We start from the raw sequence: 27,400 nt of genomic DNA on the forward strand, positions 1-27,400 counted from the left end.
ATTTAGGTCCTGACATTCCAGGTACCGAGTTTCCAATCATAGTCCTTATTTGTTGCCGTGGTCGTTCCAAAAATAACGTTCTCTTTTCTTTCTCCTTTGTCAAGAATATTCAGCTTGAATCGGACCCCTCGCAATATATTGGATCTAAGTACTAGATTGTTTGATGCACCCATCTGAGTGCTGCATTCCAGGATAGAGCACCAGTACCGAGTAAATTACTCTCAATAAGGGTTTTTATCCTTCTTAGCTCGCGGTAAACTTCAGAAGTGACCCATCGAATCGTCCACGGCTTACTACTAGGTAATCGGAGGGCATCGCGAACAACGTGCAGATTAACGTTATACCCACTGATGTTCAACAGTCGCCCTCCTTGTGCCCATATCATTTATACTAAATATTAGAAAACACTAACGCTACTAACAAACATTTTTATTCTTGACTTAATTAAATTTTCTAACCCCACACTTAAACCCAGAAACGTATTAAAAACATACAAAAGCACATATTAAAACCTAAGAATCTGTAACACTTGGTTACAGGTTATCCTTGTTACCTATTCAATATGATTCGGTAAGGTTAAGGAGATTGGTCAACACGGGTGAGTCATAAAATAATCATATAACTGGGTGCCCGGATCTTCAAAAGAAGTTCTGTAATAATGCTAAACTAAACATTTAGTATAGACATTCACCCTCACTCTTGTTTACGTTCGAACGCGCTGTCGAACGAAACGCTGATGCGCATTCTCGTTTACGCTAGCAAAATCAAATGGGATAAGATTCGAACGAACTTCATCGTCCGTAAACAAGAAAAGGTGATTATAAATGCTCTCTGTAAGAAATTGTGACTATGTAAGAAATTCAATTTCAGGATTCGAAGGTGTTCTGAATATTATAAAAGGCGGTCCATATACCACGTGGACAGTTTAGGGAGAAGGTGTATGGCATATATCCACGATCCACTCAATTTTGTAAAATTTATATGAGCGGATGTCCACGCTGAGAGAGGCGGGTAAAAATGACCAAAACCTGTCCACGTGGTATATGGACAGCCCTAGCGATACAATATTTAAATAGATATTGCAAGTGAATATTTGTACTTCCGAGCAGGAGAAATTGGCTCAATAATAATTAATTCTGTTATTGATACCATACTCTGTTATGACACCCCATAAGAGGTAAAATATAAAGGAATAATATCAAAAATAATATGCACAATACTTAAGCCATAACAAACTCAGTTATTAAATTAAATTTGCATACCAAATGAATTAACAATTATTATTCGTTTGGTATTGAAATATTTAAGCATGGTATATGCCTCAAGTTTTCTGCATATACGTTTTGGTATTATTTTTGGTGGTAAATAAATCTTATGCGTGGTAAAACTAAAATTCTTAAATCTCATCCACGATTCAAATCAAGCGCGAGTCAAATCCCACTGAACCCATGGCCCAAAAAATCGCTCATGATTCGACTCGCGATTTGCATCAGTGCGTGATTTTAGCGTTCTTCGTTAACCATCGGAATAACTTTCTTTGCTTAAATAAATGGATAACAAATCCATACGTAAACATAAAATACGCTTCGGTTGGGTATTAACATTTTTTGGAGCGAAATCATTTTCGGCGAATGAACGAAACGATGCGAATCTGCGTGAAAAACTGCGCGATGCTCTCTATGCAGAATCGCAAGGTCAACTCGCGCATGAGGCTTCGGTGAGTGAGATTTGAGCATAATTTATCGATTAACAACCCTGATCATGAACATACAGTCATACAGTCAAGTCACCATTTCTAGACCTTCATTAATAAGATACCTTGCATCCAGTCGACCGGGAAAGTTGCGGTGTCCTAGATATTACGAAATAAACGATACAGTAGTTGAGCGGACGTCATGTGGTCAGCTTTGGGATCAGTTCTGGTGATCAGAAACTAAAATTTTCAAAACTAATGTCCACGATTTGCAAATAAAAATAATCCGGACTCACCAATCAAAAATCGTGCGCGATTAGACTCCTTCGTTTGCATCATGACATGATGTTTGGATGTCTTCATTATTTATTGGAAGTGAGTGAACATTGAACAATTATTCAATTTACTAACAAATTCAAACCAATTTAACTTCAAGCTCTGTAATTGCATCGTTCATTATAAAATTCATAAATGCATTGCAAACTCCTAGCAACCGTTCACTGCAGGCATTTATATTTTTCTTCCAGGCTATTATCAGACAATAGAGATTCACCATCAATCGAGATAATTTATTGAATGTTCTGAAAGATCCTTCACTTTTGTTATTCCGTTCTAAACGTTGGAGGAAGATCATTCTCACGATTCAACCAGCAAAATTGTTGGAACAATTAAGCGAATCCGTCATTCAAGCAAGAACAATCACTTTTGCCTTGACGAGTCAGACTCTCAGTCAGCGTTTGAGCTGCAAATTATTTATGGCAAATCAAAGTACCTACAGCCATCAATATAACAATCCACGATCTCTGCTAGAATTAGCCATGGTCAATTTGAATTCAGCAAAAAACACTGGGAATTCTGAAGCTGAGCGGTATCGTTTCCGAAAGGTGTACGATTTACGGTACAATGGAATTCTGCCAACATTTTCCTAGTACCCTACATTTGGACCCATTCTTCCTCACATCAGCGAAGGAATGCGACACGACGTGCGCGACGACGTTTCGAATCGCGATGATGATTCAACCGAAAGTAGATCTGTCGCTCTTACTCAAAATCGCCGACAATTTTCCTCGCTACGTTTTAGACTGGATGGTTCACGCTCTGATGACGGACGGCGGCTGCAGCGTGATGTTGTCGACGGTCGGCATGCGGATTGTTGGCGTTGCATACCGAACCGCAGCACTACTGGGACCGATGGGGGGGCTCGAGGCTGGAAAATTATGAAACAAAGCTTCCGGTGCGCGGCCGGTGGAGGATGAAAAGCGATTTCGACATGATAACATCAGAATGGAACGCTACACGATCATATGGGGAGCTAACGAGCAGAATCTGGTCGAAATCTAGAGAGGTACAAAGTTTGGTTTGTAGGATGACATCTATTTGGGCTTCCCTAAACTCAGCCACATTCCAACCGAATGTAAAAAGAGAATACAAACAGTACTGTAACAAGGAGACGAATTTATCAAAACAATAAAAAATTGCACTGTTTAATCTTGCATTTAAGCCTGACAACATAACTGGGAGGATTATTTGAGAACTGTATTAGTGTAGGTAGCATTGCCCATTCGAAGATGGTGAATTCGATTCCGGTCAATGCTTGGATGCCAAAAAGAAGAAGTAGATTTATGAGGCAAACATTACTCTTTGGTAGACTGGTTCTTTTCATACTATGCGACGAAGGATTCCGCTCTTTTCCAATACTCACATGACCTTGCGTCATCCCGAAATCTCGCCATTATATGAAATTTTGCTGTCACGGTGCGAGTCCATGAAAATTTACTAAATGTAAAATAACCTGAGAATATGTGATTATTAGATAAAGAAAAAACTAACTTAAATATAAATAAAGATCTCATTATTTGTCGGTCCGTGTCTCACAATACCATCCGAACCGCGTACCTGGTCGCAGTAACCAGTGCGCGGAGAACAATCGTGACAGATTAATCTTGGCGGTGGTGTCTAGATGGCGCGCGGTGATGTTTTAAGTTTTATCGAGATCAGATGGAACAAAGATGAGAAATTAGGGCCCGCTTTGCGTGCGGAAAACGCGAACGGTATCGCTCGGTCGCGCGCCACATCGCCATCGCTGGAAGATTGATCTTCTTCCGCCTGCCATGGAGATCAAGGTTGGTCGGATGATCGGCGGAGCTTTCTAAATGTAGATCACTTTGTAGCTTGCTGCCGGAGCGATTTTTGGGGTCTCAACAGGCTGTAAATCCAATTAGTTATTGGTGGCCATTCGTGACTACCAATGTTAGAACCGAACTCGAACCGTTAAACGCATTGCTATGGTATGAGGCGGTAATCTTGATCGCGTTTACTCATGTGGAACAGAACCAACGCTACTCTTATGCTGAAATCATTTAAACAATTCAACCTGTGAGACAAGAATCATGCAAAGGTGTGAAACCTCCTACTGCGTGCCACAACGCTTTATAATAGAAAACTATGTAGAACACGTTTCGATTAAGTGAAAGATATGTAGTCCAGGGCTTATCGTTTAACGAGCATCTTTCAAGGTATGTAAGGAAGCATTATAAGGAATTTTTGGCGATTGTTATATTTACATGATAACGGAAGGTTAAACTACTCCCATGATGATAGGTAATATTTGTTATAATAATGAAACGAGCTTCTGACTGGGCGTATCTGCGAATTCGGAGAAATATTAACAGTTTCTACGGATTCGAAGCTCAATATGACTGGTTGTAAATATCTACCACTACCAGTGCTTCTATAGTGCGCATCGATTCGATCCCTAAAAATGATTCTGCTCAGAACGCAGAGGTCACGGTGCGTGAATTCTGCTGAATAGACTTTAAATCGTTTTATCGCTTATCAACGGAAACACACACACAGTGATGCGTTGAATTGGATTGAAACACGGTTTTAATCTTTGTGTTTGCCAAAAGAATCGAATAAATTAAAATTTTGATCGGTTACCAAGGCAGCTTCCCATAGATTCCCAACTAATCAATTCATCCTTTCCGTGGCGCTCACGGAGATGCAGGATTTATCGATCTCTCGAAGCAATTAAAATCGAACTAATTTACCTCTTCTCCTTCTTCTAACTAATTTTCACTCTCCCAAAACGACTGTGAGGAATTTGGCATCGTTATTGATCTCGAATTCATGAAACTCTAAATCATGTCAATGAGAATAGTTCTAAATCCGGAGAAAGTTTTCTAATTTTTTTTCTCTGGCAGTCACTACTAGTAACGCAAAGCATAGTCTAGCATTTTAGTTGAGTCATGTGTTTTGCATTTTAAGCTGATAATAACAGATATATTCATTTTTCTCCTATTTGATAAATCTTTTATTTGTCCTACCACGTCTCGGCGTGATCGCCTCTGCTGATAGCTGTCATATTCGTTCACTTTCCTACCCTAATTGCTTACGGATTTCCATTTCAGATGTAGAGGTAATTCAATTGGTGGCCCAAAATGATAAGGCATGAAAGCTACCATTGAGCCACGTCCATCTTCTCCTTTACTAGGGAAGGGAAGGAATGATGATATAACATCTACTTAATAAGAGCCCAGTGACTCGTCGACGCTCTCATAGATGTCAAAGAATTGGATGGTTGATAGTATTGTTGATGTATAGTGTTGGGAAAAACTCAAATTCTCATATCTCAGTGTGATCTGATTCGAGTGCGAGTCAAATCCTACCAGACTCATGGCCCAGAGAATCGTTCATGAATCGACTCGCGATATGCATCATTGCATATATTTTGTGTTTTTCTTAATGAATGTATGACTTTTTATCACTTGAAACAATGGATAATAAATCCATATGTAAACAAAAAGATTTGACTGAGTATCGACGCTGTTTGGAGCAAGAATATTTTCGGTGAATAAACGAAACGATGCAATTCAGCCCGAAAAATACAGCATGAGTTCCTGCAGAATCGAGGAGTTAGCTCGCCTCATGAGACCTCGATGATTAAGACTTTATGTATGATGAACTTCCAAGAAGATTCTTGACAATAATTTTTTTGAGTCTTTATTAGAGTGATTTTTTAATTATAATATTAAGTTCATTTGTATTTGTATTTATTAATCTTTTTCATCTGACTTTTATAGTCTTATAAAGTAATATATGGTGTGGGCCGTCCAGTAACCACGTGGTCATATATGGGGAGGGGGGTGGAAAATGAATGATAAGCCACATGGGGAGGGGGGTGTTGTTTCGAACCACGTGTTTTTTACACGAAAAACTTTTGGTGAATAAAAATAGCGGTGTAAAAAATACAAATCATTAAAATTTAATGATTAAATCATTAAACGCAAAGCGCATCTAAGGGCCAATGCACGTAGCGTCTTTTCAACTCAGCGTTAAAAAGACGTAGGTATGCATCGAGAAAATCGATAACGCAGCGTCGGTCGCAACGCCAATGCATATCTGCATTATTTGACCATCTTTGCCTAAGATCCATATTCATACATAAATAAACGAAAAACAGGTTGCGATTCAGTCTCAATTTCACAAAAAAATTGATAGGAAAAATTGAAAAATATTTTTAAAAATCCGCGCAGATGGTTTTGGCATCACGCCGCCGACACTTTTCATTAGACTGAGCTTTTTTGAAAATGTTCATGTTTTACAATAACTGAGAAAAATCTTAAGAAGAAAAATTCAAAGAATTTCTTGTGGATATTCAAATCAAGTAAAATAAATTCTGTAAAACTTTGACATTACTTCATACAATAAAGTGTTGGCATTCAGATTTTTTTTTGAAACAATTCTCTGAAAAATTTTGCTTGGAAATTTTGCTAAAATTGATAATGAAAAAAAACAAAACATCTCCAGTGTTAATTCCGAAAATTTTCCTTAAAACTCGAAAAAATTCCATGTGAATTTTGTCTGAAAATTAATAGTCCGTGGAAATAATATAATTTTCGGTGGAAAAACATTCAATGAATTTCTTCGAGTTCATCCGAATCTTCACCAGAAATTTTCTTCATTGCACTTCAAAATGTTCAGTCTCCAATTAGCCTTGCGAGCAAAGGCGTAGGATTGCCAACCCAGAGATGACGAGTTCGATTCTCGTTCCTGTCTAGGATGTTTTCGGTGGAAACATTCTCGACAACCTAGGTATAGTGTATCCATCGTACTTGCTACATAAGATATATAATCGTGCAATGGCTGGCATATAAAAGCTTTCATTATAACTGCTAATGCTAATAGAATATACTAAGTTGAAAAGCAGACCAACTTCCAGTTGGAATATGGAGCCAATGCCACATGAAACACTTTGATATTTCCGTTGATTTTTTTTCAATTTTGGAATCTCGAAATGAAAAATTTCGAATACTTTTTACGCTCTTTGTGAGTTCTATCACATTTATTTAAGTTATCCAAGTATTTTTATTCGAGACATTATTTAGAATTTCCACGGAAGAGTCTTGGATTATCTTCCAAAATTCTTGATTTTCAAAGAATAAATCTTTAGAATTCTCAAGGTTCATGTTTTTGAATTTGAACCAGAAATCATTTCAAAATTTCATCGGGAATTATTCTTCTTCGGGATGTCATTTTGATTTCTTCGTAGGTCCAGCTAAACATTGCTTTACTTTACCATGCAAAGATGGCAGGAAATGATTTAGAAGGTTTAAGGAATTTTCACATCAGAAAATCTTTAAAATTTTGATTTAATTTTTAGAATCTACTGAAAAGCTTTAAAGTACAACCTTTACAAGTACTACAAAAGTACATTTTTTTGTTATTTCCACTTAGAAAACATCGAATTTCCTCGGAAATTCATTTTGTGATTCAGATGGACTTTTTTCGATTTTCTACTGGAAAATCTTAGGAATTTCCATCGGAAATATTTTGGCATATTCGAATAATTTCATTTGGAAATTAAAAAACTGCTGAAAATTTCTAAGAATTTTATTTGGAAAACGAAAAAAATTCCATTGAAATTAAAGTTGCCCAGGATTTTGAAAAAATCTTTAGAGATTCTGTAAAAGGTAAGTGGATTTTTTTCTATTTTATACATGAAAATTCTTCTGAATTTGATGTTTATTGAATTTTCATCGTAAATATGCATTTCTCGATCCTTCTACGGATTCTTCTAGTTCTTCAAAATTTCAACGAACATTTTTCGAACTTTTCACAGAATTTCGAAAAATGTCGTTGAAATTCCAAAGATTTTCCGGGAGACACCGAAGGATTTCTTATCAATATTTCTAAGGGTTTCCTTGCAACCCAGAATAATTATTCTTGAAAATTAAGAAGATCTTGGAATTTAAAATTAATCCAAGCAATAAATGTAGGAATAATTAGGCTTAAGAAGCCTAGTTTTTATGATATTGAATAATTATCATAATTGATCGAAAAATTATTAATGCACCCTAAATGTTCTGATTGCACAAAATTCTGAAGTATGAAAAAGGTATGACATAGAAAAGCTTGATTTAAAAAATCAACATGAAGTTCTAAATAAAATGCTTTCTAAATTCATAAAAGGGCTCGAACTAAGGAGATTTCTGCAGATATGAAAAAAAGTCTCCAATTCCTAAAACGATTGGAATTGAATTCAAAACAAATCTCAACCCTTTCAGGAATGATGGGTCATATATGCCAGGTTTTAGATTGTTCATAAAATCACAGTGAAATGGTTCATCTAGATATTGGCTTTGCTCAAATTTGACTGACCATGAAAAACTCAGATATCCGAAACCTTAGGAAGATTTCGATTCTAAGAGCCTGTAAATAAAGTTTAAATGTTTGAATTATTTCAAATAGATGGGTGGTCAGATAAGATGGGTCATCCTGAATCTAACAAGTGATTAATATTCAGGAATACGAGATGCCCAAGAATCTACCAGATCAATCAAGACATTACTAAATGTCTCATCATCGGTATATCCAATCCGATGAAATGAGCATATGATTTCAATTTCCATTAAATGAGATCCAAGAGACAATATCAAAATTACCTTGAGCCAACATCAAGTTGCACAATGATCAGAGGTTTGTTCGCAAACTCTTTGTAGGCTCAGCTTAATTGTTACCGACGATCGACAACAAACCTATGGCTATTTCAGAAAAACAAAACAGTTGTTCTTTGTTAGGTTATAAAAATTGTTTATATTGTATTCATTGTATTGTAATTCATTTAAATATACAATTGTTAATTCAATTCGAAATTAGTTTGAGAACCTATGCTTAATATTAAAAATTGAACTTTAAATTCGCCCATGGAGACTTTGTTAGACCCTCGCAAAAGGGAGCAAATCGATGCCTAAACCAGATCCGGGAGAAAAGTGGAACGAAGGACCTCAGGGAGAGGGGAGCATGGTGAGAATGGGAGAAGGAAGAATGGTTGAATGGATGAGAGTAGCTCTGGTTCTGAGGAAGAGGATCAGTATTGTTCGTAAGGAAGCAACATAACGTAAAAAAAAAAAGTTCCTCGTAGTTGGTCGAAGTGATATTCGTTCGCCAGGTGGCTCAACGGGATCCGGTTACACGCCACGTCGTTTCCTAGCGTGCCCCCGTTTTTGCAACATCCCGACAAAACCGATTCCGTAGTCTACCGCAAACGACTACTGGATTCCGTTCGACCAAATTCCACAAGGTATACACCTCGCGGCGGTACACATCTCTTCAGTGGAGACATACCCAAGAACGTGTCAATTCTCGCCTGTGCACCTCCCGGCGGCTAGATTCCAAATTTGAGGGAAGTCATCTGAGCAACGTCGCCGCAGCACCGTCAGCAACGAGCATGAGCGGCGTCGTTCCGAGTGACGCGACGCTCATACCATCTCAACGCTCTAACATGCTCCAAGTATGCAAGGTATGCAATAACCCTCCTTCCTCCAACATCTGACGCAACAGAACGGGCCCCAACGATAATCAACACCAAGTAGTAATCTCCCTAGTCTCAGTAGAAATTAATAAATTTAAAATCCAAAACGAACCCCTTTTGTTCTTAGCTTGGTTAAACGAATGCAACCCTCATCTAGGAGAGGCTCACCCATTGTTCGCTCGATCGGTTGGCAGGTGAGTATAGGTTGTTCAGTTTTCGTGGTCTAAAGCCGACCCTGAGATAACACCAAGGTGAGCTGGCCCAGGCGTGTACGCCAACACCCAGAACGGGTGGACGTTCACGGATTTCACACTGGGTCTACGGTCTTGAGTAGTTCAAACATTACGACTTCCAGGACGTTTGTATAACCTAAGAAGTCTAGTAGCTTGTATAAAAATTGAAGCAATCAACCCAATGGACCTACGGGTATTATATCATACATCATTCATAAGTTGGTTAATTGATAAACGAATGATCCGAACTCCAAAATAATAATTGGTCTATAATAATCCATTCCTCTATGAGTCGCTTAAGAAAGGACCATTGATTGCATATCTGAGATGTGGAATAGAAGTTCGTGGAAAATTATTCCAAAGAACCATCAGAGGGACTGAGTAAATATTTTAGTATGGCATCATTGTCCTCACGAGTCGAATCAAAATAAAATTAATGAAGAATTAGAAATTTTGAGAGATGAGCCAGTTCTGGATTAAAAATCTCTTTAGTGAGAAAAATAGAAATTTTCCTAATAAAATAGGAAATTGCCAATAAAGAACAATAATACACACAACAATAATAATTTAGCATTTAAAAGCAAAACTTGCAATTATGAAATAAGAATTTTCCAAAAGAAATCAAAATGTTCAACGAAAAATACAAAATTTTTCATGAATAAATCCATTAGCAATGAACAATTAAAGAAAAATTTTATAATTATTTATTTCTAATATTGGTGATTCTGAAAACAATAAATTCTTACAGCTGCGCAATGCAAACAACAGTAGGAGGTTTTATTTGGATCTCTAAGATTACATATTAACTTTGTGATTCTCTGATAAACTTTTCGTGTAGGCGTTCAGTTCAGATGCTTCGCTGAGGTTAATATCTTAAAATTTCCAGTAGCTCCAGAGCTATGGAGGTCCCAAATACTCTAAGGAATCTATAGGGATATTCAGTGATGAACTTTAAAATTATTTAAAAAACATCAATAAAACAATTTAAAAAAAATTAAAACATAGGGATATTTTTTGTACTAAACCATTATAAATTTTTCTGAAATTTTTATAAGATATATCGAGTCCAATTTTTTGCATCCTGATGCATCGAAGGTGTGCAGAGTTCTAGATATCTAATACCTGATAACATTACAACATGATAACATAATCAAAATTTTCGACTTCATGAAAATTTATAATTTCCATGTTGAGTCTAAATTAATTTTGAATCAATTGAAATTGTCCACTTCAAAATTGTTCGGATTAACCATATGTTTTAGTCACAGTGTTTTTTTTAATTTTGTACTTGAAAAAAACCACGTGGTCACAGGGGAGGGGGTCGCCAGACCACGATAAGCCACATGGGGAGGGGGTTGAAAATCTTCAAAATATGACCACGTGGTTTCTGGAGGCCCTTTCAATGCTTTGTCGGTAGCATCCAGAGATGCATCTGAACACGAGAACGCGTGCTGTGTTCAAAACGTTCTGAGCAACATGGCAATCAGTCAACTTTGTTTAGCATGGGAGAATGGTCTGCTTGACTACTTTTCAAATGTTGAGTATTTTATGAAACTACTATTACATGCCAAAGCTTATTTTTCAGAATAAAGTGATGTATGGACGAAACTTCCACAACACTCTAAGGAAATGAAAGGAAAATTGAATTGGGCACATATTGAAAATTTATACTACCCCAGAAGCACCTAAAATTATTTTCTGGTTTTCAGCTTTTTTCAGCTAAATCTAATGAAAAGTCATAGAATAAACCTCTAAGCATCCTAGTATCAATGACAAAGTGGTAGATAATAGTCTAAAGAAGCTATCAAGATAACTCTTTATTATGTGGAGTTAAATTGATGCATTCAGACGATATTTTTACGAAAAGTCTAAAACCAAATCTTTGATGCACCCTAAATCTCCATGGATTTTGAAAATTGTCAGAGACTCCATTTAAGATACTCATTGAAAAGAGGGTGGCGCTTTGAATCAATACTTTTGAAAATGGTGAACAGATTCACATATCCTTTCCCGTCAATTGTATATGTTTATTGTCTCAATCGATTCTTTAGCTTATTAAAGGTCAACTTTCTATCTTTCAACCTCTCTCAAGCGTCTAACTATTTTAGAAATCGAAAACAAAAGTTGAAAAATGCTGCAGAGTGAACCAGTCTGAAAAATAATTCGTTCAAAATCAGGCGGATGTTACAATCTTGAAAACAACACTTTTTAATATTTTTTGATAAAATAATTAGAGGCCTCAAAATATGGGTTTATGGGAAAGTTGACTTTAAATAAAATAGAATCGATTGAGCAAATAAAAATGTTGAGGGAAAGGTGAATTAGCTACTAGTGAAATGCCAATGAAAGCAGCGAGCAAAATGGCTGGCGAAGTTTCAGAGCGATCATTTTTCCATTCCGTAATTTCCGCCACGAACAAAGCAACATCCGACTTATACATAAAGCTATTCAAAAATAGTCAATAGTTTCAAAATAGTTGAAAATAGTGACTTTTTGCGAGAAAAAGTGACTTTAGTGACTTGAGGTTGAAAAAAGACTTTTAGTGACTTGCCCGAAAAAGGACCAAGTCACTAAAAAGTGACCCCTGCCAGGCCTGACCTCGGAAAATAAACAAAAATGGTGAGATCTCGGTGAAAAAAATAAGTGTAGGTTGTGCCATGCCGTCATGGCTGACCCAGAAGCCTCCGGATCATTAACTCCAGCCCTTGATGTCCTTATGCACATTACGCTTCTTTTCGACGAACTCGTGGAGCTCTTCTGTCCAGTATGTTAAAATGTATAAAAATGTAAAATATTACAGCATATATGATGTAAGAAAGGGCTCCGTTCGATTCGACTCATTCTATTTCAATGCGTACAAGAAATGGATGTAAATTAAAGGCTATTGAACGCAAAAATATGAGTTCAAATATTTCCTTGACTGTAATATTGAATTTTTAACAGTGTGGGCAAACCTGCCGATCTCACTCGGGTTTTATTTTCGATCTGTCAATCATTTAGTTGATTCAGCGTCGCACTATAGATCTGATTTCAGTTTGAGCGATAGGCTTCTTCAGAACTCATGAAATCATTGAATTTTGACAATTTTTCACTTTACCCGTCAAATTGCACAGTTAAAAATTCTGAAAATTAAAATACAAATAATTGAACCCACATTTTTGTCAAAAGTTTTCATTTATCAACTTTTCTTGTACGCAATATTGAATGTAAGCTCCATGATAACGACGACCTGTAATTTTGAAAGGATGAAAATGAGTCGAATTGTATGGAGCCTTTTGTTACATCATATGCTGTCATTTTTAACTGTGGTTGAACTCTCATGTAAACACAGCTGATCCCAACCAATCGATTGGGAAATCTTGCAAATCGTACAGATTGTTTGTGAGTTATATTGCTAGAACTTGAAACAACGACTTTTGATAGCCATGTTTTTAAGCACTTTAAGCTAATAACAACATGATCAAAACCTAAACGGAACGAGTCATGTTCACAAGACTTTTAGAGCACACAGAAGCTTCCATTTATAGGTTCTTGTGATGCTTTTCGGCGCTTATATCTCTTGATAGATTTTTTGATACTTGAAAATAGTATTTTGGACTCAAATCGACCTGAGTCACCACCTGAAATTTCATCCAAGTTTGAAATTTTGATAAGATAGATAAAGAATTTTGATAGTTTTAAAATAGGAAAGATCTATACATACACACACACAACAGACATCATTTCAATTCTGAGCTGAGTCGGTTGGTATATAGCAATATGTGTCTCGAGCCTTCTATCAAAGTCGTTTATGAAGTGATCCCAAAGCCTTTACGTATACTTGTATGCAAGAAAGGCAAAACGCCTACGTACTATCGAGGTATTCTTGTAGTTCATTTTGCGAGATAATTACGACAAAGTTTTTGCTTTTCCTTATCAACATCTATGTAAATCTAAACTTCATTATAAAGAATTTATCTCAAAGACCTTATTGATCGTTCCAATATGTTCAAATATTTATTCAACTTTATTTCGTTATCAATGCTCACTCAATTTGATTGTTATGGGTTATCTGCATCAGTCTGCTTCTGATGATCGTCACAGGATAGGTCATTTGAATTTTTCCATCCATCCATTTATTTACCTGCCAATATTTTACGCAAACCTCGCCTCGTCATCGACATCATAGTCTTGTTGGATACCTATTTTCTAGTCTAGGCGCACGCAACCATCGCTCACCATGAGAATTTAGTCACCGCGAATCGTCCACTCACTATATAATCGATTCCTGCGTACTAGTTTTGCGAAATGTGTTCCAGTAGTTGAAGTGTATAGACGAGATGCTCTTTAACAGTCTATATGACCACCGCTCCGGGCAAAGCGCTGAATAATACAACAATTTAATACCATCAGCGTATGGCGTGAATCCACATCAACTTTCAGTACTTGCTGATCGTATCTGCGATATGTTAAATAAGAATCATAAATTTCTTTCGTTGACTCAATTAATTTGTTTCAATTCAATTTACTTTCTGAGTTTTCCTAAAAGTTTTTTTTCAAAGATAAACCACGGGTTAAAATGTAAATAGTTTATTAGTAAAGTTGATGTTAATATTCTAAACGAAGGTCGCCCTAATTTATTTAATCCATAAGATATTTTTTCATCAATTGGCGCCGTTTTTTCGTTAATGAGAAACAGTTTGACCAATCAAACTGCCTTTATGTGAGACTACATTCGCCATGCAATTTATTACTAATGAAATAAATAAAAGACTAAAGAAATAAATGGAACACACAACCCCAATTGGTTAACCTACTAGGCAAAGTAGACCGGTAAATATGAATTGCTGAGCGCGTAGGCAGAAGAGAAATATAGGTAATGAGGCCAGAGTCATTGAACCAACTTGTAGACAAACATTTGATTGATTTCAATTTTATACAACATGTTTTTTGATTATTTCAGAAATTGGAACAAGAGAAATACATTCTGAAACGACACGGAGAGCATCGAGCGAAAACGATGCCGTCATCCTGAACTGCAAACCGACATCAAGTGTTCAGGCAGAAGCTCGAACTGCAGGAGCAGCTCATGCGCCAAATGGAACGTGAGAAAATCTATCTTACGAAGAGCTCACCGCCAGAACACTCGCCTGTCCAACGAGCTGGAAGAGCAACGTCACCGAACTGCAGCTATCGACCCAGCTGCAGGAAATCAAAGAACAATGCAACCGGCGAACGCTCAGCATACAGGACCGCAGTCTCGAAAGTCCAGCACGAACTGCGGATGATACTGGAGAAGAAACGACCTGGAGAACCGGTTGCACAGACGGCGAGAGAAGAAAACTCTCGGTAGCGCTGAACGAAGCTTCGAGCGGATACACATCCTGAGCGGAGCACCAAGGAGCAGGACACCGACCAAATGACGGTGCAGACGCTACCCGCTGGAGCGGGAAAACGCTGAGCGAGCGGTGAGTCGTTCGATAGCCAGCGGTCGCATACCAGATGAGAACCACCTGTCGCTGCTGCAGGAGATGAACGGCGAGGAGATTCGATGATGGTGGACGGCACCGGCGGCAGCAACGACGAAGCGACGATCCTGCTGTCAAGGAGGCACAACGTACAAACAGCTGAAGACGCTCTGCCAAACGCTGCGGAGCACCACCACGATGATGATTCGGGTGAGTGGGGAATGACATTTTGCAATCATTGGATCTGGGTCGGAAAGCAATTATGAAATTGTTTGACGTAACTTGTCTGTAATTAGTTCAATCAAAACAACTGCCTATTTTGCCATTGCTTCACTCGGTTCTGGGACTTCGTAGACCTCGTAAGCAATTTTCGATTAGCTGAGCAGAAAGTGATAAATGAACTTTGTTTGAGAAACTGCGTATGTAACAAGCCAAATGAGATTTTTATATATTCTGAACTCGTCCAAAAATACGTATTCTAAAAAACAGAAAAAAAAAATTTATTCAGGAATGTATGACATTTTTTTCGTTTGTGCGCATTTGAAGAGTAATTATGAATACTGTTACAGTTTTCACACTGGAAGTGTTCCAGGGTGTTGAGTTTTTTATCTGTATCGAAGAAATCGAAAGATTCGGTGCCAATTTGTCTAAAACAGATCTGTTGTTGTCGAAATTGTATAAAATATATCATTAGCATATATTCAGCAGTTTCTCAAACAAATGATTCAAATGTGTTAATAAATGCATATTATTCGGCAACTCCGTATTAAAACCATTTTGCCTTTCTCGTATACGTAAAGGCTTAGGATCACCTAAACCGAACTTTTGATAGAAGGCTCGGAGACCTTAGTGTTATATACCAATCGACTCAGTTCGACGAATTGAGTGAATCTGTATGTGTATGTATGTGTGTGTGTGTGTGTGTACAAAAATGAGAAACACTTTTCGGTATTAGCATTATTCGATTTGCTCGCAACAAGTTGCAGTCGACGCGGATTACGGTTTAGTTGTTTCTTAATGAAAATTGGCGATCGGTCATTGCGTTCCAAAGTATTGAAAAACATTGTTTTTCTGCCAAGGTCCCCTGGGAAAAAAATTCAAAACGAAAAAAATTTTTTTCAAAGATTGCAGCAATGCATTCAAAACTGATAACGAATTGATGGAAAAAAAATCTATCCCCTAAAGCGCTATTTCGACCTCTTATGTGTTTTTCTTATTATTTTAATGCGCGAGAAGGCACCACCAACGTAGGTGGATTGATCTGGGTTTTTGTTAATATCTTGGCTGTGATATGCACAGCAATATCGAAATGATATAAAATTTGGAAATCCACTGTCTGAGGGACTCGAACCTCAACTTCCTACTCTAGATAGACGTGATAACCCCACACACAAAGACCACTTAAAGGTCACGTTTGCGGAAAAGCCACGAATCCGAGTACCAGCGTCCACCGCGGTTAGCTCTTTTGCAAATTTAATATCTTTCGGATGCTTGATTTGTCCAATCTTCACATGTGCTATGTTGTATATTCAGAGTCAAGGAGTGCACATTGTGTTAAATATGTTTAACGAGGAACTTTTTCTTTAGCAAATAGTGTGATATTGTAAGGTTAAATAATGAAAGTTAACAATCAACGATCAAGCTGAAGTTGCTGCTGGTTGGAATCACAGAGAATTGTTGGATTGTTTGCCGAGACGAGAGAGAAAGAATATTACTCGTGATAATGCATTGCCAACCACCCCACTATCTGATCGCTTGAACAAAGACAGTGATGATGTTGGTCACAGTTATCTATACGGTCAGTAATCCATTTGTCTTGGAGACAAATGTTCATAGCTCTTGTTGTAATAACATCTTCGCAACGAATCTATAGATGCTGCCTTTACTCGTTCCTGTAATGGAAAGTACACAGGTCAAGCAGTTTGACCAACATTGACTTCTGCCTCTCGTTTATTCAAACATCCACCAAGTTTTACCAACAGCGGCACGAACAATCAATTTATTCATCACGAACGACCGAAGCGCCAACTTGAGCACCAACCATCAAAAATATATGGGGGTTTGCAACTTGCTACAATCTCAAAATTTCGGCGAACCTTGCACCTGACAACTCAAACCAAAATCAAACCGTTATAATTTTTCCAACCGAGCCGCCAACTGTCAAATGGTTGTTCGAACAACTTCCACACGTTCAAACAAAGCAGCAACCAAAGCGTTTTCTTGGGGCGGAGCTAACGTTCGTCAAACTGCTTGACTGTGTACGCTGCATAAGCAGACTAGACCCACATGCGACGATTTTCCTAAGCGTCCATGGAAGGGTCATTTGGTAAACCCATTCGGCCGAAAGCATTTGACTGAATGCCATAGGCCAAACAGACCATTAGGCCGAAACACATCTGCCGAATGGGTCATTTGACCGAAAGGGTCGTTTGGCCGAATGAGTCTTTAGCCGAAAGGATCATTTAGCAGAAAAATTGGACGAAAGGATCATTTGGCCGGAAGGGTCATTGGTCGAAAGGGTCATTTAGCCGAAAGTGTCATTTAGCAGAAAGAATAAAGGCCGAAAGAGCATTTAGCCGAAAGAATAATTTGGTCGAAAGCGTCATTTGGCCGAATAGCATTTGAAAAGTGAGAAATTAGGAATGAGAAGAGAGACGCCAATTCTCAGTTCTCACTCTCCATTTTCTCTTCTCACTGTGCAAAATGAAAAGCGCGAGATGTTCTACTTCACTCTTCATTTCTCACTTTTCAAATATCTTTTGGCCATGACCCTTTCGGCAAATGACCCTTTCGGCCAAATTACCCTTTCGGCAAAATGACACTTTCGGCATAATGACCATTTCAATGACCCTTTCCAACGGACGTATCTTCCTCTTTGAACTACTCACTTTCACAGTGAGAAGTGAGAAGAGACGTCTCACTTCTTACTTTTCATTTCTCACTTTTCAAATGTCCCCGGCCAAATGACTCTTTCGGCATAACATAAGTGCAACTTCAGAGAAAATATCCAAAAGTTGGCCCCTTTTGCTTCTCACAAAGTTGTATAACTGGTATAGGGAATATCGTTCTGTCATCATGAGAAAAGCAACACGGCACTACAAAGCGGTATATTTGAGAAAAGAGAAAATTCTAATTTTGCGGAGCAAAGAAGAAGAAGCAGACTGAGTGTCGGAAAGTTCAAAATGGCATGCAGTCATGAAAAGTGTTGATATTTCTTGATATCAAGAATATTTGAGAAATCTAAAATGTTTCTAAATCACATACATATATGACAAAATGTCTTCAAAGAATCATAAAACTTGTTTAAAAATATAGGCATTTAACATTCTTTTAAAGTTGCATATTCCTTGATTTTAATAATCAAATTCACACCGAAAAAATAAACCAAAATTTTTACCGTGCAACAAGTGATTTGAGTTTGCGGAAGCTCTTCCGACAGTCGACCGTCGGACCCTGTTCGAATTTTTCAATCTTCTCGCGCTAAAGTTAAGCCCTGCACGAACAAATAAATTAATCCAAAATTTGAGTTAAATAGCATATTATTCGGCGATTCGGTCACACGAAAAAAAATGTCTGTTATTTCACTTGTATACGCCACGTAGCCGTGTTTCGTTTATTTTCTCATGAATTATGAAATAAAATATACATCTCACTCATTTATAAGGTATCAAAAAGATTAATTTTTCAAAATTAGGCCTTCATTAGGCAGAATCAATATTGTTGTTGAAAGCTTTTAAGTTTCATTCAGATCAAGGCCGATTAGGTTAGTTCATGTGATAGAAATACAATCTGGCCTATTGTGCGTTTTTATCTATTTTGATGTAGGACTTACGTCTTCTTTTTACACACTGAAAGAAGCGCCATAGTAACGCTTACTATATCGAGGGTAAAATTACATTTTACCACTAGATTTGTGCAGAACGCAGCTCATATTTCAAACTATCTGATTTGGTGTCAATTTTACTATGCTGTATTCAGTAACGCACAGTCACAAATTTGACAACGTTATTTTCAATTCTACTATATGCGAGTGGCAGTGGCGTAGCCAGAAATTGGTCTGGAGGAGGGTTTTCCGAACATTTTTTTTCGAAAAAAATTTCTTCTGAAAATTTTGTCTCTGTCCAAAACCACCCCGTGGCTACGCCACTGGCGAGTGGCCTTGCACATGGTAAATTTAACCGCAAAAATATTTAATGTTTTACTCTGAGACGAGACCTGCAAAGAGGAAAAATGTAACTTCAGCTGCTGCCAGTCAACTGCTGTCACGAACTGTCAGGTGCAACCAGCAGCTTTTTGAGTGAAAGTATTGGTATCCCAAATAAAATATTCCACATCATTTTTGTTTACCAAGACTTTTCTACTTTAACGAGTATTCCAAACCTTCCGTTTAGCTTGTTAATAATCAGTAATAAACCTGTGTTTTGTTCCCGTATAAAATCCTTATGTAAATGAATAAACTATTTTGTGAATTAGATACACTTTATTGTGCTCAGAAGGGTCCACCTGGGGCTTAGGTGAAAAGTCATAAACAGTTGAAACTCGATGGTCAACTGTGATGAAAAGAAGAACAAGTGTCAAACAAGAGAAAAGAAGCAGCGTCTTTAGTCTCGTCTCAGGTTCTACTGTGCATATGACGCTGTAAGAAATTGTTTAGTAAAACAAATGTTGAGTCTCACAATTATTTTCAAAACATTCCAAATTGTGTTCATATTTCATTTTGATATACACCATTTACTCTGAAACCACTTGACGTTTTTGAAAACAAAACGATTGTATTTGGCACTGCGGCACTTTTCCTGACAACCTTACGGGACCACGGTAAGCAGGCAAGCATTTTCCAGCTCATTTTCTGTACGGCAAATGAGTGAGAATACAAGGGAATGCATTTTAATGTAATTATAGTAGAATTAATCAAGATATTTTAGTTACTAGATAAAGATTGTCGCCGTCCGGAACATCTTTGCTGGCGAGGATAGGGGAGCTAAATGTCAAAGAAGGAAAATCCATACGATTTGACAGGTATGTACCACACATGTTTCGGACAGCAGAACAAAGGGAACGAAGGACAATCTTTATCTAGTAACTGAAATATCTTTGTTCAATCAGATTTGGTGTTCCAGTTTTGTAATCCCATGGAGTCAACTTCCGAACATTCTCCTGTAATAATTCTACAATTCTTAGGTGGCTGTGACTGTTAACACATGTATTTCATCAATTACCATATATGCTCATTTATGCTGAATTATCAAGTTAAATTAATAAAAGAATTTAATTTTCTATAAAGCAGTCGAAATAAATATGAAATAATCCGTTCAATTCTCGGAGGGATTGTATCAATATCTATGTTTACTGAATCAGGACAGAGAAATTATTTTCCTAAACATGTGATTTAAAATTTACTATGCTGGGTAGGTAAAATAGTAAATAATCCATGGTCGTCTTAACAAATGAGGGTTGATAAAATGTATCATGCTCAGGAATACTATTTTTATGAATAGTAATAACAAACAGATTTACGATGAAATTTTACCACAGAATTATTATCAGTGTATACTGCGTGTCATTTAGATTTTTGGAAATCGAGAGTGTTACGCTGAAAGGGATGACTGAACGTTACTAGCGCCTTTATCTTTCGATGGATTTTAAGATTTATATATCGATCGACTCGGAACTCTCCAGAATTTGCCAACTTCATTGAAACTGATTTTCAACGATAAACTATTGACAATTTCAAATCTTGTCAAGGTCATAAAAATTTATATATAATCAATCTCGTGCATTCCTAACACGGACATCAGAATGCATTGCCACGTGCCTCGGATCCACCGCAAGATTTACTTTGTGCATTAAAGAAGCAATGCCTGTGTGCGAGTCATTACAGTTTGTGACAGCATCACGTACCGACGTGCTTTTCGCTCCCGCATTGTTTCTCGGATTTTTTTACCTACAGACGCAGTCGCCAGCGGAGAGCTCCGGTGTGTCTGCGAGTGTGCATGAAAGAAGAGGGCGCATTTTTTTGCCGTTCTATGCTTGATGATGGTCAGCAGTGGTGTCGGTTGCACTGCAATCGCCTCGCTCGAGTTCATCTGAGGCTGAGGGCGGTGGTGGATGAAGAATAATATTAGCCCAGAGAGATTCAGTCTGCTCATCCAGGGAAAATGATTGGTTTAATAATCCACAACTATAACAGTTCTGATTCCTTAGTAAAAATCACATACACTATTGAATATAGAAATTGTTAAAATAATTATTTTCATTTATTCGCAGTAGGCATTAATTAAATGACACAATTCAGCAATGGTGTTGATCCATTTTAAATTAGGAATTTCCTGTACATGTAAATGTTTTAAAATAGTCCGCAAAAAATAATTTCCAGAAGAATATTTTTAATAAACATTATTTTATACTTTGGTTCTCATTTCTGAGAAATTTTATTATTAAACTGAGCTCATAGTTTGGAACCAAAACATTAATAGTAGTTTGTGCAACTAGTTGCAAAAGACTAGTTGTACGTTTATCCAACGAGGCTGTTGAAATTAAATCCTTTATCACTCAAAGACGAACTGTAAACCAGATATTATGATCAGAAATTGCAAAAATAATTTCTAAAATCTATAAATTCCCTACATTTGCTTGAGTAAATAAGGGTTCTAGTTAGGAACAATGCGATTCTAATTATGTATTTAATTATTAGTTCCATTTCGAAGTTTTGAAAAAACAAATCGCCAATAATTCTACATAGTATGAATGTTGTCGTTTCCAATATCAATACCTATACCAATCAAACCCTATAAATTCAAAAGATAAATGTAAATACGTTACGATTATTCAAGTGCTACGTCTCACTTGGTTACGTTTAAAATATTACCCATCACTTTTTTGCAACTTAACTCATGCAATCCGCCTATTATTAGGTGATATTTATCTTTACACCTCAGTCGCCGTTCTAAGATAAGTAGTTTTCTCGATTTAAATACTGGAGTAACCTGAAAATATTTTTATTTATCTTTGATTAGGAAAGGCCAAAATTATACTGCAGATGGATTAATCCGGGTTTTTGTTGAACATTTTGGCTATGCATATGCATAGAACATTTTTCGAAATTGATAAATTGATATTAAAGTTACGAACTCCAACCTTTGCGTGGTGTGTTACGGTGTAAGATCTACCATGGTCACTTTGTCAGCTACAGGCAAATCCTGACACAACGAATAGAGTAATCGTCCTATTTTGGCCCCTAGAGGAAGTGCATCCCAATACGTTTATATCTATTGAAATACAGGTTCAATATGGACGGAAATGAAACCATTTCAAAGATGAAAGTTTTATTTATGAAATAGAAATTCAAATGAGCTTCAGTTATTGATAAACCAGTGAAATTTGCCATTTTCTGAAATGAAAATATTCTTCGTTTGACAGTGCAACATATTTTGGACCCCAAACGTGCACATTTTGGGCACCCAATTTTGTCTCTTCAAAGTCGAATTTTATTTACCCTGGTCAATTGAGTCGAAGCCAGTCTTATCTTTCGATTGGCACGCATCAATGAGAAGATTCTTGCGTTTTAAATTCACTATTTCGACAAAACTTATTGTGTACGTTCTGAGATTTTCAGTTATATATATTATATACTTTTAAGCGTAACGCATTGTAAAGCTCGCCTTCTTGAACAAACCAATTTCGCTACGGAAACCAATGAAATAGATGCTGAAAATATTAATTTTCTGAAACCAATGGGGAATTAGCAGTGGATTGTTTTCAGTTCAGAAATTAGAAAAATGTGGCACCAGTGGAGATATATCAGCTCTACACTTATATTCTTCCTCCCCTTCATACGGGAGTTTGGGAAGGAAGGTCGGGCGATGTGTCATCACAAATATTGCCCTCCGCTCGCTTTTAAATCGACTTCTATAAGAACATTCTTCATGCTCGCCCTATCCTAACGGAACTATCAAATCTATACTTTCGCCTCTAATTCTATCATGAACATGTACGTCTAAGTTTGAAGATGATATTAGCATTTCCATATCATTGTAAATAGTTAATTCACGTAGAAGTAACACTCAAACATTAATTAATTGTTTCAAAGTTTATTTTGAATGATCAAACTGAGGAATTTGATTAAATCAGCGAAATTTTCAAAGTAGAATGTCTCCCAATTAAAATGGGGACAGGTATTTTGAAAGGAAATGGATGACTTTTTTCACGATGGGAATAATATCAACATAAAACAGTACCCATTAAAAGGTAAAGTCATCTAAGGGTAAAATCAGCAGTGATTCAAATCGTTCGGGGTGGCATTTGATATGAATCTGAAACATTCATTTTCCCAGCAGCTGTTCTAGATTCATTTTTATACCAGTCAAATGTCAAAAAATTAAACTGGTATAACGCTCCGTTCTATTTTCTGCAGATTTGAACCAGATTGAATCACGATTCAAATATTTTCCAATTGTTTTGGGTATGAATGTGTCATTTTATCTACGGATCCAACTTATGCAATTACGGCCTTTCTTGGCGCCAACATGATGATTTCATTTAATTGAAAATTTGAAAACATGAATAGAACACTGCTGGAAACCAGCGAGTTTGTTCTATTTGGCTCCAGATTCAAACTATAGTGGTCGTATGGAATGAAACTGAATCACTCCTGATTTTACTCTAACCGTGAAGTTTGATTGTATTCATATTTTTTTCCGTATTTCGAAAGTGAACTGGTATAATGCCTTTGACATTACGATGTTCTCTATACCAACTCTGAATCTGAACTTGGGTACATCTTTTTGAACCCGAGTTACACATATGTTATGTGCTTTCGGCCAAATGACCCTTTCAGCCAAATGACACTTTCGGCCTAATGACCTTTCGGCCTATTGACCCTTTCGGCCAAACGATCCTTTCGGCCAAACGATTTCGGCCTAATGACTTTCGGCAAAACGACACTTTCGGCCAAACGGCCCTTTCGGCAAACGGCCTTCCGCCAAATGACTTTCGGCCATGGTCTGTTCAGCCAAATAGTATATTCGGCCAAACAACTTTCAGCCTAGTGGCCTTCGGTCAAATGGCTTTCGGCCAAATGACCCTTCGCCAATCTGGGTATGGGTATCAAACTTTGAAATTTCATCAGTAGATTGATTTTTATTGATTTGGGTCCATCAGAAGTGGACTTTCGATTGGCCATTCCAGAACAGGTTCCTCGAGGAGTCATAGTGCATTGGGTAATTGGGCTAAGGGGGCTATAGCCCCACCTAGGATCCAAATAGCCCCCCAGAATTTTGGCTGTCTGAGCTTAACTACAGATAATGAATATTATTCATCTTCCCTCTTTCAAATCTGTTGAATCTGTTTATCAGGTTTTTGAATTTCGAATAATTCAGAACCACTTTTGATTTACAAATTCGCTAAAATTTTTTTTGCGAAAACCGTAGGTTTGAATCCAAAGGAGAATGACAAAATTTCATGTCTTTCATGTCTGTATACTCTCTAGATAGGTAGCATACCGTAAAAGATGTTCATTAACATTTTCAAGCCACATTTTGTTTTATCAATTTTTCTAGCAATGTGAGTGCAAAATCAATGCAATCACCACTCATTGACGCCGGTGACCAGAAGGAGACCCACCATAAGATTCCGGACCAGTACTGAATTTCTCATTTTCAATGAGTGATGTCACGCGAAGTTTATAATCTGCCCCTTTCAATATCTATAGAAACGCGAAGGATGAATGGCAAGCTACAAAATCTCAAAAATATTTGTTCCGTGACAGGACATGAAAGTGTGAATATCGGCTTTATTTTTGTATTTATTACCACTTTCAACTCGGCAAATTAAAGGAATATGATTAATTTATCGACTAGTCACTATTCTTCGCATGTATTTATTAGAATACTTTAGAAATTTTAATTTTATTTCAAAGCACAACATCCTTTCATGACTGCCTTTCATGCGAAATTGATCAAAGAACCCACGATTCTTTCATTTGTCGTGCCTGAAATAGAAAAAGGCGCTTTGCTCTCTGTCTTATGACGATCACGACCTTTTCCAGTACTGTTCCGGACACTCGGAGATAGATCGATTTCAGAAATTCTTCTAGACAGATATGACTTTTTATAAACCGTTTGTTTTAACATTGTCACATCAAAACCAATACATGCACTACTCTTCGATCCTAGGTGACCTCTATCTGATAGTTCCTGCTGTTGATAAAATCTGCGTTAGATGTCTTTCACCATACAAACTTTAGGTGGTTAACCATGCTGGCTATTTTACATATACGTTAGCGCCTGGATACGACAGCGGTTGGTAGGGTAGTACAAAAGTGAAATTTTGTAGTGAATGATCTCTTCAGTTGACCATTGTTCGCGTAGCCTTCGAATTTTCAGTAGCATGCCGGCCCCGACACAGTTCATGGGTCTCATGCCTGAGCTAGCATACCGTATAAGTTCAAGATAGTTTCAACCTCATCCAGCGTTAGTGGTTTGCAACATGACCATCGTCAACTTCTGCTTCTTAGTAAACCTGCGTCGTCCCGTCTAACGAATCCTCGAAGTGCACATGGTGGGTACTGGAATTTAGTATATCCGCATATTGTTTGAATCCATGGCCTCATACGCCTCAGCTATCACACCTCTTCATGCTGCCTTTTCTTTTGCGATGGATTCGTCACTGTTCTGCCTTATGCCTTGATACATGCCGTTACATATTGCACGGGTACAAGGCACTAGCACCCGACTCCGGCAGCATTTTTCTCGCTGAACCTCATCAAACCAACCATTTGCTTGGTCAACACTTAGTGCGCTGTAGTCGCAGCTTCGTGAATATTCGTCCACAATCTGTTGACGTCGCCAGATCCGTTGGCATCTCCTCGTCCAGCTCCTAACGGTACTGTCAGCAACCTCTTCAACTGCTGCGTGTGTTGAAACTCATCGTTCTGTTATTTGTGATCGTGACACTGAAAAGCTGTGCCGGAATTTTCGCAACTATAGGTTAATGATCCGAGTCAATGTTCGGGCTCGAAGGACCTGCTGTCAGGTGTGTTTAGGATATTCATAAGTGCGAAATAGGTATTGCTGATTGCCGTTCCTTTAGCAACAGCAAAGGTCACAAGTGGTAGACCATTATCGGAATGAAGGTTTTCCATACCAATAACAGGGCCAAACAACCTTTCTCCGATCTACAGTTCGCTGAAGTCCAACCAGGGTTGTTTGCCCAATCTTTCATAGATTGCTCGTGCCTTGGCTGGGTAAGGGCGAAGAACCGTAAACTGGGGTAATAAAGAATAGGGTGAATTGATTTAGAATGCTTATTCATTTTTCCACAAATAATAACACCGCTCTCACTTCAATTTTTCACAGGCCTTCACTCGGACATGTCCTTCTCATCCTTGGACAACACATCATCGTCTTCGCCCCAATCGGTTGACGCCGGTTTGGGTCCATCGGCGGGCCCCTCGCCACACACGAGTGGTCCTGGGAATCAATGGTCGGGAGCCAGAGAAGTTCCACGAGGAATGCTGTCGTCTGCAGCAGATGAACTGTTCACATCATCATGAACATGGACGCCATGCAGTTCAAGACCATGTTCGAGCAGACTCGCTCGATGCTAATCGATCAGGAGGAAGATATGAAAAGAAGTCCGATCGGATCATGCAGCGTGAGAGCAAGGTAAACATATTTGAACCGTTCAAAACATATGGATGACGCAATTTTTATTTTAATCTTTTCACAGCTGTCTGTGCAGGACATTGAACCGCAGGAGCAATCGAGGAGCGCAACCAAGCTCGAAACGATGCGTCGGACTCGACCATGGCACAGGATGAAACGGTGGTTCAAGCTCGTAAAGATCGGGACGCTGCAATCGAACGGAGAACCAAGGCGAGGTTGAACTGGCGAAGAACCGGTAGAGCTTATGCAGGCTAACAGCCAACTGCTGGAGGCCATCCAGCAGAAGGTGGAACTGCTGCAGCAGCTCGAGCAGTGGCAGATCGACATGCACGAGCTGATCGAAGAGCAGATGAAGAATAAGTAACAATGAAACAAGTACAAAACCGCAAACGCCTCAGCGTTCATCGTCACAGCAGACCGGCGCTTCCGTTCGCCGGTTCGTCGGCCAGCAAACGCAAGAGCCGCCTTCTAGATCTGTTCTATCATCGATGAGGAGAAGCCCGAACTGTAGAACTAAGCGAAAACAATTGATCAGTCCTCAAAAGAGAAGC

General features: G+C 37.9%; 1 pseudogene; it reads left to right on the plus strand.

The window, feature by feature from the left end:
- The first annotated feature begins 2,664 nt into the window (after positions 1–2,664).
- On the plus strand, positions 2,665–27,341 carry LOC134202245 (bicaudal D-related protein homolog; annotated as a pseudogene).
- The last annotated feature ends 59 nt before the right edge of the window (positions 27,342–27,400 follow it).

This window comes from Armigeres subalbatus, unplaced genomic scaffold, assembly GCF_024139115.2.
Source record: "Armigeres subalbatus isolate Guangzhou_Male unplaced genomic scaffold, GZ_Asu_2 Contig111, whole genome shotgun sequence".
Taxonomy (NCBI): Eukaryota; Metazoa; Arthropoda; class Insecta; order Diptera; family Culicidae; genus Armigeres; species Armigeres subalbatus.